This window comes from Lynx rufus, unplaced genomic scaffold (genome assembly GCF_022079265.1).
Source record: "Lynx rufus isolate CCGP_SWC_20201006 ecotype Redwood Valley unplaced genomic scaffold, mLynRuf1.p SCAF_7, whole genome shotgun sequence".
Classification (NCBI taxonomy): Eukaryota; Metazoa; Chordata; class Mammalia; order Carnivora; family Felidae; genus Lynx; species Lynx rufus.
In genome coordinates this window covers 58,097,756-58,114,013 of record NW_025814889.1, presented here as the reverse complement: position 1 = coordinate 58,114,013, position 16,258 = coordinate 58,097,756, and positions in this window count along the sequence as shown.

Below are 16,258 nucleotides of genomic sequence, written 5' to 3'. Positions count from 1 at the left end.
TGCCTGCATTCAGGTCTGTAGTCTCCAAGCACGAAAAATAATCCTGAATTAGATGTGTTCTTATAATCTAGGGAAGGCCTTTAAAAAATGTTGGAACAGATAGTGTCCCAAATTGGTTCCGTAATTAAGGTATGCAGAGCTCGGCTTCAAAGATCCCTTACGTCTGTTTTAGGGGATGCTGTTAGTGAGCAGATAATTGTATATAGTAGCTGTAGAGCCATTAGAGGAGCTTAATCTACACAGAAAGCTTTGGATATTAGGTGCTTCTGGGACATCGCTTCTACAGTAATGTCTCATCTGCAGATATTACCCCAAATGTACACTTTTCTCCATTATATTTTATTTTTTAAAGCCAGAGAGTTTGCATTTGGGTACAGTTTTGTAACAGGATGAATAGGTACCCAAAAGATACTTTGATTGCTATGAAAGGTAGAAACATAATGAGAAAACTAATAAAGATTGCAAGGATACAACTCTCCTGACCTGTTAAGCTTGTGTGAGGGGTGGAGAAACAGTCCCAGGATGGCCTCAGAGAGGGAACATTACATTTGGTTCAGAGTCAGCCATGTGTCAGCCACTGTTTTAGGCCCCCTATCTTATCCTTAAGAAGTCAGGACAGTAGAAGGTGCAAAATTCAAAATGAGTCTAGGAGTTCTGTTTTTGCTGAGGGTTTTGGTAGAGAAGAGATTAAACAAACATGGGACTATGGCTAAGAGAAAAAGATTGAGGACAAGTATTCCTTTTGGACACTCAGCTTCCTGCTTATATCAACCAAAAATCTTTATCCTTGATTTGTAATACATATTCTTTTATAACTAATAATTCTCAAACAGCTGAGAAGTAAAACCAAACCACCTCAAACAGTGACAGGTTTAGTGAGAAAAAGAATCAAAATTCCTTTCTCAGCTACTTTAATTAGTATCGGAATTTATTATTATTATTATTGTTATTATTATTATTATTAGTGTCTGCTTGTGTTCAACTTCCTCCCACCCCCAAAGCACATATACACTTTTAACTTTTATAGTCTAATCTATTGCAGAACGGGCCACATACAAAGACTTGGTTAAAAAACCTCCTCCCAGCCTGTTGCAATATTTATAAAGCCCTTGCTTTTTAACACACTGTGAGAAGGGCTTAGTAAAACAAAGGGCATCATAATTTATTGTTTTAAGATTATTGATTCAATAAATTAACAATAATTTCCATGAAGGGTAGGAACTCTGGTGCCATAAAAGTTTATTTATTCCTACTTTAACTAGCATTGATTAGAGTATTCAAATCGTGCCAGCGCTCTATAATCACTCTTTATAGGTGAAATGCCCTCCGCTGTGCAGGAGACAGTAAAATAAACATTCAACCAGAAGTGACAATGGCTCCTTTAAAAACCAGAAACACTAGATTTTTTTTTTTTTTTCAAGAGGGAAGGAATAGTTCAGATAGCGCTTTTAATATGTGCCGTGTGCATGTTAGGCCCTGCTCCCTGATGTATTGCAAGGACATAGTTTTAAGAGGCTATTACAATTGTTAGCAAACAGGTAGAAACTAAATGGTGATATTCATATCCATACTTCAAACAAAGAGATCTTTTTGTTGTTGTTTGGTTTTAAGGTATCATTATATATTGCATTTAAGAACTAGGTGGATTTTTTTTTCCCCAACAAGTATTGTTTCAGTGCTTTTGTTCCTCAAGCAGTGTGACTAAACGTCCAAGGTGACTCGCTGAGGGCATTATAAAACTGTTAATAACTTGAACAAACAGGTACTGCCTTTTATTCCGCAGCCATGGGGCAGATTAGTTTGAAGTAACTTATCTGAAGAAATGAGAACAATGGGCAAGCTGGCTCATCAGGCACCACAGACCTGAACTCGGATTTCTCCTGTCCTCAGGATCAGTTCTTTATAGCACACCAATAGGATAGGGTCATGTTTCCCTTTCACGTACTCACCCATGCTGTTTTGTCCTTTGCTTTGACTTCTGTTTAACGTGTTTTATTTTTGAGCTTTCATCCTATATTTTCCTATGTAATTTCTTTTCTTTTCCACCAACAAGAAATCTTTAACTGAAATATGATTTAGAACCAGGCATTTGCAGTAATTAATAAAACGAAATGAAATAAAATACAATAAAGCTCTTAGTAACCAAAGGCTTATGATTTACATAGGCTTTAAATGATTGTTGGTGTTAAATTGTTTCTCAGAATGCAACTCAGGAATTTGAAGTTGTCAGATTAACTGCTGTATTTACTGGTCTGTTTGATTAGGTGAGCATAGTTTATATTCCCTCTTGGAAACCTAAATAGCAACCATTTCCTACCAAAACAGCACTGAGAACAAAGGCCCCATTCATAGGGCAGTGGGCATTGCTCTATAGGCCTTTGTATCTGAAACAACATGGTTACTAAGCACTTCGAAAGGAAAAGGTGCAACTAATTTTTTAAATGTACACGTAATAGGCAGAAAAAGAATCACATAGCACACCAAACAAATACATTCTATCAAAAATGAATGGAGTGCTTTTGGTGCTTCTGGCCTTCTTTCCAAAGCTATAATAAAAAAAAAGGTACTGTGGTCATTTTTGAAGGACAACAGAAAAGCAATATTGGCAGGGATAATCTGGTCTCATCATTTTAAACACTCTAAGTAAGGATTGATTAACGTTCTTGTAGTCCATAACCATCTCTTTGAGAACCTTCCGTAGGCCAGGCTCCGCACTGGGCACTGAGGGGCATAAAGGCCAGTAAGTTCCCTCTCTTCCTATCTCCATAGTCCTGTAGTCATATTCTAGAATTTGGACAACATCATGACATTGATTATTTCCATAGCAAAAATGAAGTGTAGAGGAGGGTGGCTTCTTGGAGATGATGACCCCTAAGCTGATTCCTAAAGGCAGGGGCTGGGGCAGCAATACATGTAGAGGTGACAACACCTTCTAAGGTTGGGGAATGCCAGGGTCTGTATAGGAAGCTGCAAGAGGTTCCTGATAACTGAATCATCAACAGTAGGTTAGGACTAAAGAAGATGAAGAGGAAGGAGAAAGCTGAATCCACAGAGCACCTGCAGTGTGTGCTAAATAGTCTGGAATTGATCCTGTAGGAGACTGTGAGACTTTGAAGGGTAGGGAGGAGGAGAAAGCTAGCCAGGCTGTACAGTTCCAACTCCAAATCAATTAACCGGTCAGTTGTGCATTTAGGGTCCCAAAGCGAATCTCATCACACTGATAATATATATTTTCTTGACCTGCCTTTCCTGCCTTCATTGTCTACAGTGTTTGAATTCACCTGATAGCCACTCAATATTTTACTTGTCTTGAAAAGTTAATGCATCATTTGTTGAGAGAAGTCATTTGTCACCCACAAAGACACACACCAATCATTTTATCGAAAGGCTTTCAAAAGGATAAATATGTGATAACTCCAAGTCCTTAGCATCTGGGGAATGTAGCTGTATGGACTTTAAAGGAAACTCAGGAGCATCCCTCTGGGGCATGGGGGTAATGCAAACTTGCATAATGGAGGTTCTCAAAACCTAGGTAAACACAGCCTAGCCTCCTCCATTTCAGCTGCCATATCCTGGCGGCTCTTTTCCCTTTCAATTGCATGGAGATGAAGGAGATATTTGAGTGAAGCAAATGGTCTCACAGTTACATATATTGGAAAAACACATTCCCTTTGCATATCTGCTATGTCATTCAGATGTAAAGTATTTAACTTTTGATCCCAAACTGATCACAGCAGCTAGTCTAGTGGCTTGGCAGGACAGCTGTGTGCAATTGCCAAGACTTCCAAGTTTTTAACCTCTTTAGCTGAATTGTCACTCTGCAATAGAGAACTACATAGAGAGTAGAATGGGAAATTGCGCATTCGTTAGGACAGACTTGATTTACCTCTATCTCATGGTACTCACTACTTCCATGAGGATAAGATCATCCCCAGGGGCTTGTTAGGTATGCAGATTATTAGGTATGCCCTCTGTAAATTTTGGTTCAGTGGGTCTGGTTTGGGGTCCAGAAATCTGTTTTTGTCAAGCACTCCAGGTGTTCCTGATCTTCAGGGAACTTTGGGAAACATTGCAAAAATGATTAAGTAAATTGAATAAAACAGCATTCTTCAACTCACCGTATACTATTTAAGCTTAAGAGGAACACTGTAATATAGGACCTTACCAAGCATCAAAATAATGAGGAAATAGTTGGGGCTGCATATTCTATAATTTTGCAAGCCACTTTAGTAGAAGGAATGACGACAATATAAAAAGCAACTGTGCCAAATTTTTTATTGGGTCTCCAGATTGCTTCACTAAAGTAAGTACCGCCAATTAGGTCGGGGTAAAAAAATGTGGGTCAGACTATATTTTCCTTTCATTACAAAGTGAAATAAATTTGTTACTAGTACTACAGTTAAGAAAAATAAATCTTTTGTTTCTTCCAAATATACTTTATTACATGCTTATGACAATGAAGGTCTTCTTTTGGGTCTGTGGTACCCACCATGTAATCTTCCTCGTGTACACCATCTCTCCATACAATCTTGTAAAAATCAAACTCATTTAAGGCAGAAAAACATGCTTTCCAGGAATGGTTTTCAAACTGTTATTCTAGCAGCTGGACATTTTGCTCAAACCTGGGTATATAAATGAGTAGAAGCAGCTATGTTTTCACCAGGGGCTGGAGAAGTGGGGGGCTAGGAGAGGTCTACAGGCTTCCCAGCTCTAAATCAGCACTTTCCAAATGCACCAGCCTCCCTTGGTAGGAGAGGAGAATTCAAGGCATTAGGATAAAACAAGTTGATATTACATGAAAAACGACGTTTTGGTAGCTTCTGAAATGCCTCCACAGACAGGGCGGAGCAGAGCTTGAAAAACTCTGCTAGGGTTTTTCCTCAAGGGCGGTAGCCTTGGTTCACTTAGTCAACGCCATGCCTACCACATGCCAGATACTAACGAGAGGTCTATTGTAGCGCATTTCTATCATATGCTATCATAGAAATTTTCAAAGTTTGTATCCTTTCACAAAGAATGATTATGATTTTCATAGAGCACATAGGACCTCTGGATGGAAATGGAAGAGAATGTTTCTGCTCAATTAACAAAATGTGCATGCACTTCAGAATAATGTCCCACCAGTAACCGCGATAGCCTAACTTTGTGTGTGGGCAGCCTCTGGTGTGCAGCAAGATGGACTGGGATTAGAAGGCATGACTGTTTCTGTTTAACTTGCTCTGCACAGCGCTGTCTGCAGGTGGGCACTCAACAAAAGCTGCCAGTCTTAGCATCCAGAGATGTGGTTGCGATCAGTCATCATATTATTAAATTATTCATCTCATATTAAGTGACCACAATTTCAACATTGGCTTCTCTTGATAGATGTACAATTCATATAGACCATTGGAACTATATTCAGGGCGTGCTGTGATTTCGTCTGCAATGTCACTCATAGTGGAAAAAATATGCCACACTTTTTTAAGCAAACAGGCTTCTTTTCACAGTGGACAGAGAATACCGTTAAACAGAGGAAACACAATATCCCTTTTCATAGCAAGAGATCAAATGTCTGCAGAAGAGTTTAATTTATACTTCTCCATGTGCCAGAGCCCAGTCTGAGACATAGCAGCATTTCAGTACTTTCAATCAGGTCATAGTTTCCACCATGAATGACTTCATCCCTTTTAAAATAGAATAAATGGAATTCCACAGTATACTATGGGTAGGGATTATAGGAAATTAAAAGACGTATAGTGCTCAGCACACTAAATAATTGTGACATTGAGCTGGGAAAATAACACTTATGTGGCAAGTCCTTCTTGGGTGTTATTTGTTAGATTTTGCTCCAGCTTTCCAGGAGAGCGGAAGAGAAGTATTGCAGTGTGGGCCAGGAAGAGAATTCTAAGCCGTGCCTGCTCAAAGTTTTCCCTTTTGAAAATATATGTGAGCATGAAGTTAGATCAGCGGTGTGACTTGATTTCGTTGTCCACCAGCCCTGCTGTCTGACTCTCTCTGGATTTAGTTCTCTGGTTTCAGTGTCTTGGTGATGAGGACACTACGGAATGAAGCCCAGCGGCCTGCAGCTTGGGGTAGATGCAGTGAGAGAGGGGCGGGAGGAATCCTGCTCAGCCACAAGAAGGCCCTGCAGTTTAAAGATGACAGTGGACTCTGTGAATGCCCTGAATGCAACCATCGTATGTGAGCTGGTATAAAAACTAGAATTTGTTGCTTTATATAGAAACTACCTAGAAGAGAAAGCGAGGGTGGTCAAAAGTAAGAGGGAGGCAGATTCTTCTCTGGAGGACTTTTTCTTCCCAATGTACTTTCAGGCTGACTTTTGACCTTCTTTAATATGGTTTTGTAAGTGAAGTAATTTGATGTGTTTCTTGAACAAATGAATATACACGCTAGACCCGCCTGCAGCGGTATATTACACATAAGCTTTCTGTTGATGAGTGATGAAAATACAATATTTTCATTCTGTTGTGCTCTCTTTACAATCACGTTTGTGGCATTAAATGGTTGCGGTGTTGAGATTTGCACGCCTTTTAAAAAGAGCCCAGTGAGCAGGCCTTCCCTTTGGGAAGATTACTGCTGGAAAAATGGGGGTTCTGAGAGAGAGTGAGTACAAATCCATTGCAGGTGAGCCAGCACAATTTAATCACATAATATATTTATAATATATCCCCAGGAATTCATGTTTGCTTTGAATCTGCCTACCAGATAGGCCACAAGGAGATAGAAATGACTTACGGTGGTTTCTAGTGCCTAGAGCTGAGTGTATGCTATGTTTCTGTTCACACATAATCAACAAACAAAGGAGGAGGTGCAGCTGCTCAAAAGAGTTTAAGGGAGGGCCGATGTACAGGTGGGAGTTTTTAAATCTTGACATACTGATAAGATTTCTGCATGGCTTCAAAGCTTGTTAAAAAAAATGACCTACATTGCCAGTATTTCTTTGAAATTCCTAATCTGTTGCTAAAACAGAGCAAACCAAGTTCTCTTTTGTGAACTTGAGTAAACACATTCTTCATCACCATCAAAGATGTGGCAAGAAGAGGGAAGGACCTGCCTTTGTGATTCAAGAGTCCTCTACCAGTGTTCTGTGCATATTTGTGGGTACAGTCATATCTTTCAAAGAACGACCCAAACCAAATACTTCTCGTAATCTCCAGGCTTTTAATATGTGACAAAGCAGGGTAATGGGTTCAGGCGTGTTATTTGGAGCCTTTCTGTGAGTGTAGTACCCGATCAATAGCTACACTTGCTCTTCTGGGGCACCTGCTTATGGAAGGAGTTCAGAATATTGGAGAAATAAGCATTACACAAACAGATGGGGAAGCTAAAGCAATGAAAAGCTCTTGACCTGGCCAGAGTCAATATGAATGGTCAATAGAGAAGCAGAGAGCTTGCATTGTCAAGCTCTTTGTTAGGGTATCATTTACAGAATCTGATGCCTTTGAGTTGGTGAGAAGGGTGATCAGGGAGAGTTTTAAGGCCATAGGGACTAATGTGTTCCACCTAAGAGAACAGAGTCTCTCCATTTACCCGTATTACAGTTATTCTTACTCTGTGCAAGTTTAAAACAGGAGAAATGAGCCTCAGTCTTGTTAGTAGTGTCTATGGCACTCTTAAAAAAATGGGAATCAAATTGAAAATGGGTTGGTGATGGAAACGGTGTTAGTCAGAGTCCCCCTGAGAAAGAGAAGCAATAAAATAATTGTGTGTGTGTGTGTGTGTGTGTGTGTGTGTGTGTGTGTGTGTTGTGGGAGAGAGAGAAAGAGATTCATTTTCGGAAATTTATCCATGCCATTGTGGAGGCAAGTTCAAAATCTGCAATGTAGGCTAACACGCTGGAGACCCAGAAAAGAGGTGATGTTGTAGTTTGAGCCTAAAGGTAGTCTGCTGTCAGGATTCCCTTTTCATTGGGGGTCAGTCTTTTTCTATTAAAGCCTTTAACTGATTGGATGAGGCCCATCCACATTATGGAGAGTAATCTGCTTTCCTTAGAGTTTACTAAGTGAAATTTTACTCTCATCTTAAAAACCTCCTTGAAAACATTTAGAATAATGTTCAACCACATATTTGAGCACCATAGCCCAGCCAAGTGGACAGACAAAATTAACAATCACAGAAAACAGTCAGGCTAAGTATTGAAGGGTGCCAGAGACCTGGCTGCAGGGACAACACCCTTATCTGATCACATAGAACATAGGCAAATATAGTCTCTGATGGCAACAGATACAGATACTTTTCCTTTTTATTGATGATGGTGGGAAGTTTTCTGAAAGTCACTTGGAGTAAATTTCATACCCAAAAGGAAGTAATATCATGAGGAAAAGGAATGCTATAAAATATAGCATCAGAGAATGATTACAAACTCTCATATAGTGTACAAACACATATATAAATCTACAAAGCATTGGCCCAAAATTTGAAGTAAACAAGCCATATCCAAATGAAACCAGACAAGTGAAAAAATAAAATTCAAATAAATGTTCAAAGCATATAAAAATCCATTAACAAGTATATGATTGGGCTTCTACTATAATGTGACACATTATCAGGTCCTAATCAATCATTCCCCTGGATAAGGTTGGCAAAGTTTTAAACATTTTTTTAGTGTTGTAGGTAGAAAGATAAACTTTGGAGGTCATTGTTTTAAGAAATCCCATAGCTAAGTAACTAGCCCTAACTAAGTGCATCACTCTATGTATGTTATCTCTGTATGACCTTTACCCCAAAAGATGCATACGCCTCAGCCACTGTCTCATTGGGTAGGTTGCATATGCTCACAGAGATATGTATTTTTCTTTTTCCTGTACACATATATATCCATATCAATATATAAACATATGAGGATATGCACTTGATTTCTATTATGATTATACTAATCATCAATAGATTATTTTTTAGTGCCTACTATGTGCTAGGCCCTGTGCTAATCTCTAGGAATATAACAAGGAACATGTTGACCATGATTTACTTTGTGGACAAATTGGAGTTTATACTCTGGTGAAAGAGGCAGTTAAAAACGGACAAGTAAAACAGTTACAATTAACATTTAAGTGTTATGAAGATAAAGTAAAGAAGCTTAAGATAGAAAATAAGGAGACATACTTTTAGTAGGGAGTTCAAGAAGGAAATCTCAGAGAAGGTAATATTTAGTTTGAAGTCTAGAGGATAAGAGTATAACAGAAGAGAAAACAGTCATTTAAAAATGTAGGATACTAGAGTGGTTGGCTCATAGTAAGTGCAGGGGAAGTAAGAGCTGAGACTGGGGAAGTAAACAGGACCTCACAAACCTTGATAAGGGCTTTGGATTTTGTTCTAAGAGCTATGGGAAGATTTGAAAGCAGTGGACTGACATGAGACAAAATTTGCATTTTAATAAGATGACTGATTGCTGCTGTATTGAGCATGGCTTGGTGAGGGGTAAGTATGGAAGACGTGAGATCAATTGATCTTTAAATAGTCACTTTAATGAGATGACAGCATACTAGTCTAAAGTGAGGGCAGAAGAGATGTAAAAAACAAACTGATTAATATGTATTTTGGAGATAGACTGGACAAGACTTGCTGTTGTATGAATGTGGTGCAGGAGAAAAAGGAAAAATTAAAGATGACATCTGTATTTCTCAGTTGAGCAGCTGAGTGATTGGTGGTGCCATTTACTGAGGAGAAGATTGGAGCTTATGATGAGGGAACAGGTTTGAGGAGGAAATCAAGAATTCCATTTTGGATTTATTAAGTTTGAAATGTCTATAAGATATCCTATTTAAGTAAGCAATGTTGTGTGTGTATATGGAGGTCAGAAGTAGGGTATCATTTTAAAGTCATCACAATTAAAATGGTATTTAAACCCAGGAAATGATGAGATATGTGAGTAGATTAGAGAAGGTAAGAGGCTTCTCATTTAGCTTTGAGTTTTATTTAGAGAGTAGTTATAGAAGAATCCAGCAAAAGAGAATAGGAACAGCCAGAGAAAAAAGGGCAAATCAAAACAATGTGATGCTTCAAAAACTAAGAAAAGAGATAATTTCGGGACAATGGCAGTATTTACCTGTAACAAATACTGCTGCAAAATTGCATACATGGAGAATACCTTGTAAGAGTTCATTGAATTTGGAGTCATGGAGGTCATTGATGATGTTGACAAGTGATCATGCCCTTTCTTCAAAAGTACTTGGAGCAGAAATCAGATTGCAGAGAATTAAAGTATAAATGGGAGGTAGGAAGTGGAGAGCAATATACATAGATCATTCTTTTGAGAGATTCAGATATTCAGAAGGAGAGCAGAAAAATGGCGTGGTAATTGTAGGAAAAAAGATGCAATTTCATTCATTAATGGTAGATACCAAGAATGTATATTTTCACTAGCATTGATTTCTGATGCATAAAAAACTATAGCTGAAAGAACCAACAATTAACACTTGAGATTAAAGAAGAGAAAGAATCAAGGGCACACATGGATAAAATGATGGCAATATGTAATATGACTCATATGGAAAAAACCCGTAGTAAACATTCTAATATACTTTTCCCTTTCTAACTCAAAGCCATTCTAATCAGGTTGTTCAAAGTTTAATAGAATAACTCAACCTATGAAATGATTTCATGTCATTGTGGTGTAGCCTTTCAGGGAAAGAGAGATCATTATTGAGAAAGTAACTCAACTATAGTATTTCTTTGAAAAATGTAAATGTATCTTTAATTTCCTGATTCTTTCCTTCTGAGTCTGGAATGCCCAGTTGATCCGCCTCAAGAGGCATAAATGGCAGAAAAATCTCTCCCCATCCTCTGTAAAAACCAGCCCACTGTAGCCTGTGGAATTCAGGATCTCAGGCTTTCATGATTTCACATGCTGATTTTAAAATAACTCTGTATTAGACAAAATTTCAATCTCCCAACTCAGTTCAATCAATGTAATTTATTTGTTTAAAACTGAACTTGATACTTCATCGGGATAAAAGGCAAAAGACATACTCAATTCAGGGTCTCCTTCATTTGCCTTGGGATTGTCTTTAGGATCAGGAAGGATTATGTAGCTCCAAAATGTGGGGATAGAAGTGGACATGTGCTCTTCTTGTTTGCAGTTGATTCATGTGATGTTCTCCTGAGGCACCTTCATTGCTATCCAGCTAGTGGTCATTAGGCCACACAGATCACTCTATAAACACCTGTCCCTTTTAGGCCCTGGGCTTTTGGTGCAATATCTGAGCTTCTCTTGAGTACTGGGAAGCATTCCACTGATGCCATATAACTGAGCTGCAGCAAACTCAGTGGGGCTGCCTCACTGCCAAGTGTAGAGACACCTGTATAGGACTTTCTGCACTGGGGTGTTGGACTATAGGAAACAGAAAACAGATTTGTCTGTGTTCTCACATTCCTCAAATCTATCTGGGGATTTCTACCCACTTCCTCCTAAGACTGACTTGTGTTAAGTAAGGTAGACAAGCCCTTTATCTAGCACTCTGTATCTAAGCCCTGTATTTCAGATTCGTCTCTTTTCCGAGTCAGAAAAATACTCATTTAGTTGGAATGCAGGGTAGCCTTGGTCTTTTTCTTCCAAATCTGTGGTTTATGGCCTAATCTAAACTTTGTAACTATTTAAAAACAACTTTATTGAGATATAAGTCCGGGACCATATAACTCATCCATTTTCAGTGGACAATTTAGTGGTTTTTAGCATATTTATAGAGTTATACAAACACCACCACAATTTATAACCTAAGTGTTTGAAACTTCCCAAAGCCAAGGTTTTGATTCCTTTTTAAATTCTTTGCATTACCTTTCCTGAGGCACTGGAAAGTTGCCTGAATGGTGGAAAGAAGAAGCAGTAAGAGAAAATGTGAGTGGGGAAGCCTTGATTAATATACGAAAATGTTAATCTGCCACAATACGCATGGATCTTGGAGGTCCGCAGTTGGACTTCGTGATGTTCTTTGGTGTGGTTGGAGCTAATCTGTGTAACTACTTGTGTCATATGCACATAGAACTGTGCATACGACATGGTTTGGCTTGTTTGCGTAAGATCTTCATCTTTCTCTACTTTTGCTCATTCCGCCTTTAAGTTTATAGATATTTCTAAATTCAGAAAAGGAAGTTGCACACTGAGCTGTCATTAGGATGTTTCTTCCATCTGTATATTTCTTTTTTTTTATTTTTTTTAACGTTTATTTATTTTTGAGACAGAGAGAGACAGAGCATGAATGGGGGAGGGTCAGAGAGAGAGGGAGACACAGAATCTGAAACAGGCTCCAGGGTCTGAGCAGTCAGCACAGAGCCCGACGCGGGGCTCGAACTTGTGAACCACGAGATCATGACCTGAGCCGAAGTCGGACGCTCAACCAACTGAGCCACCCAGGCGCCCCCCATCTGTATATTTCTATAACATTAGCCCCGATTGTATCTCATATGGCATCTATTCCAAGTTCAAATTTAACTGTGTTTTCTTCTACATCCAGGGGTTACCACCATGTTAGAAGAGTAGTTTGGCTTGGGGTTACTTTTGCCTCTGTGATAAGGATTTGGGGGGTACCACTGATTCAAGGCACAGTAAGATTTCAGGAGCCCGCAAGTCATGAACACACACGTGTGTTGAAAGATATGCCTGAAATGTAATGTGTTTTTTAGTTAAGCAATTTCATGCCATGGCTCAATCACGAAGAGCCACAGCAGAAAATCTTGCCCATACCTTTACAATTTGTTAATTTTCATAGATCCAGGTAAATCCAAGTATAGAATATATCTAGAATACATCTTGATGATATAAACTGAAAAACTGAAATGTTGTCACAAAATTTTGCTTACCTTGTCTCCCATCACAATGTGGCTGACAAAAAGAAAGGAAAAAAAACAACAACTTTCTTTCTATGGAACTTTAGTGCTTAAATTTCTCATTTTACTTGAAAAAGGAAAATGGAGAAAGAAGTGAAAAGAAATCTTGGAAAAACTGCCCATCCATTAGCATTTTCTTGGATCCTAAAGAAACTTCTGGCCACATTCAGTTTTTTGTTTTTGTTTTGCTTTTGTCAGAGGTAGAGGCCAGCACTGCAGGTAAAATATTTTGCTCTTTGTTTTGCCAATATTTATTCCTTATGCCTGTTGTGCCTCTCTGTCATATCTCAGGATAGAAATTCCCTTATGAGCAACATGATTAGAAATGCAATGAGCACTATTAAATATATTTGAATACAGGCAGCAAAATTGCCATGCAGCCCATCTCAGGAGACCATCCAAAAGTATTATGTGTGCTCACGAATGAATCCTGCCTGTACACAGTCCCTTCATTTGGGCTCCTATTTTGTCCTGCCTTTCATGACTAACTCCTTCAATGTAAGTTTAGCTTCTTGGTCCCCCAGCAACCTGACTGCTAAACTAATGCCAACATCAGGAAGCAAGCACAGATGGGAAAGTGAGGGGTGAGAATGAAGAATCAGAGAGACCAAAAAGAATGGAATGAGAAACAAAGGGAAAGCTGAGGTTTGATGATCTTCTTTCCTGTGGTCTGTCTGGAGACAGGCCTCTGACATACATAACTACTCTGTCACAGTGGCTCTGACACTGAGGGTTCAACTTTCACCAGTGAAAACAATTGCCAGCGTACCTGTGGTTATTTGAAGATTATGTGTGATATTTGATGATCTTCTAGCATGGGCAGCCAGGATTCTATTTTTTATAAGCCCTGTGTGATGGAAAAATCCAGATATTAAGTTGAAAACTGCTGAAGAGCAATAATCTAGTAACAATAGCCAACATTTACTGACTACTGACCGTGCTTTGTGCCAAAAGATAATGACCTGCTAACTCTACTACTGTCTCATTTAATGCTTACGGCAGTTATATATAAGAGATGCTCTATTATCATCCCCATTTCATAGCTAAGAAGCTAAGGCTCCCGGAGATGAAATATTATGCCCAAGGTCACACAGTCACTCAGAGGCCCTAGAGCCTAGAAACTCTCACAACCGCCCCCTTGCCACTTCTTCATAGCTTGCTGCTTCTCATTCTGAAGAATTAAAAAAAGAAAAAAGAAAAAAAGGAGTATTCCTTTCAGCCAAAGGTGCTACAGATTGAGCAGTATAAACTCCTGGAATGGAAAATTTTTGAAAGCTCCCAACTAATTTTCCATTTATCATTTTCCATTTATCCATTTATCCATTTATTCCATACACTGGAATGCCACATGGGAACCCATGAGCATGATAAACTATGGGAGAGCAGCAGAGCCACTGTCCCGCTTTCACCTGCCAGTCCTTCTGACACAGCAAGGTCCTATTTGAGCCTGTGGGCAGCCAGGGACATATCTTTCGAAATCAAAGCACTCTTCCCTGCCTATATTTAGCCCTCTCGTGAGGTATTAGCACAACATAGCTTCATTATTTATTTAAAAATCACTTCTTGCCCCCAACCAGCAAGATCCCAGACTGCAGTAGCTTTTGGGCAGCTGAAAACTGGATGTGTATCTCCAAAGATACCATAAAAATGTGGATGACTGAGGTTGGAAGTGTGCACACATGCGCACACATACTTTGCCTTATGAAAGTAATCTCTTATGAGTGTCAAATGGTTGCTGGCCAAGAGAAACAGAAATGAGGAGGTATCCAGGACAGATAAAACTGAGCTGATTACAATGGAAACATTTATATGTATTTACTGAAAAATGCTCAGGCCACTTCCTAGTTGTAATTTTTTTCCCTTTTCATTAAAGTATGATATCCATATAAAAAAGTGTGTAAATCGTGAATGTACAGCTTGACAAATTTTCACAAAATGAACATACCAATGCAGCCGGTACCCAGATTAAGAAAGCAAACATTGCCAGGGCTCCAGAAACCTCCCGGTCCCCCTCCCAGTCACTGTCTACCCAAAGTAATCACTGTCTTGACTTCTAACCCATAGATTAGTTCTGTTTATTTTTTGACTCTACCTAAATGGAATCACACAGTATATACTTTTTTTGTGTGTGCCTGCTTTCTTTTGCTGAACGTTAGGCCTATGCATTTGTATGTAGAAATAGTTTATTCATTCTCATCTTATAGTATTTCATTTTGTAAATACACCCCAACTGTTTTGTCTATTCTATTGTTGATAGGCCCTTGGATAGTTTTCAGTTTGAAGCTATTATGAAGAGAGCTGCTATGACATTTTTGTACATGTCTTTTGGTAAACATATGTTTCCACTTCTGCAGGGAAAGCCATAAATGTTAAAAACAGATTTCTTACCTGTTTTCTACTATTTTCTGGGTGATATTTATCCCATGCGCTTCTGACTCTATTATTAAAGCAATACAATTGTGTTCTCCTCTTTTTCATCTTGCCTCCTTCTGAACTTTGTTTTCCCTCTTCCTGAACTTTCTTTCTTCCTAAAACAAAACTGACCTCAGACACTGGAAAAATCTAAAATGCATAGCTCCAAGCTCATCATCTGAGCATGTAATAATGAGTGTGTTGTTTTAAATTACTTTTCATCATGGTCCATGCTGCCTTCAAAGGTCAGGCCTTCATCCCTTGTGTGTTCTGTGGGAGTACATGGTGCATGTGACCCAAAGAAGAGCCGTTTCCAGAAAAATTCAAAAACATTTCTGATCATCTCACAAAAGTTTTTTTCCTAAGGTAAAAGAATCTACATTTGATTCTCTGAATCTAGCTCATTTTAATATGAGCCATTTTTGTATGCATAGGACTGCTGACACTAGCAAGTTTTATGGTACTGATTACTATGGAAACATTTATCTATAAATATAAAATCCTTTAAAGCTTAGCCTTTTATCTTTATAGAAAAAGGCCTGTTTATGTCACTTCTAAGATTCCAGCTTTAATGTAGACATGAGCTATTCTAATGCCAAACAAGATAACCTCAGCGTTGGAGCCGTGTGAGCTTTGAAAAGTGGAATTTGTGCTAAAACTATTATTTTTTGATAAAATATTAATAATGAAAAAAATATTTAAAGAAGCTCACTTAAACCCAAAGCTCTGGTTTGCTAAATTCTTTTATTGAATTGAACATGTCTCTTATTTTTTTTCTCTTCCGATGTGTTCGCCTTCATTCCTTGTGCATGGCTATGTTGTTTATGCGTATGTGTGTTGTAATGATGGCCAACACAGAAGTAATTCATTCATTAACCTTTTCCTCTGACACATTTATGAATTTTTCTTCTTCAAAGCTCATGTCAAATCAGATGTGATGAGGTAATATCTTTGTATCATTATCACTTTCTTTCTTTTTCCTCTTTTACTAAAAAAATCACTTTAAATAACTAGAGATTTCTAA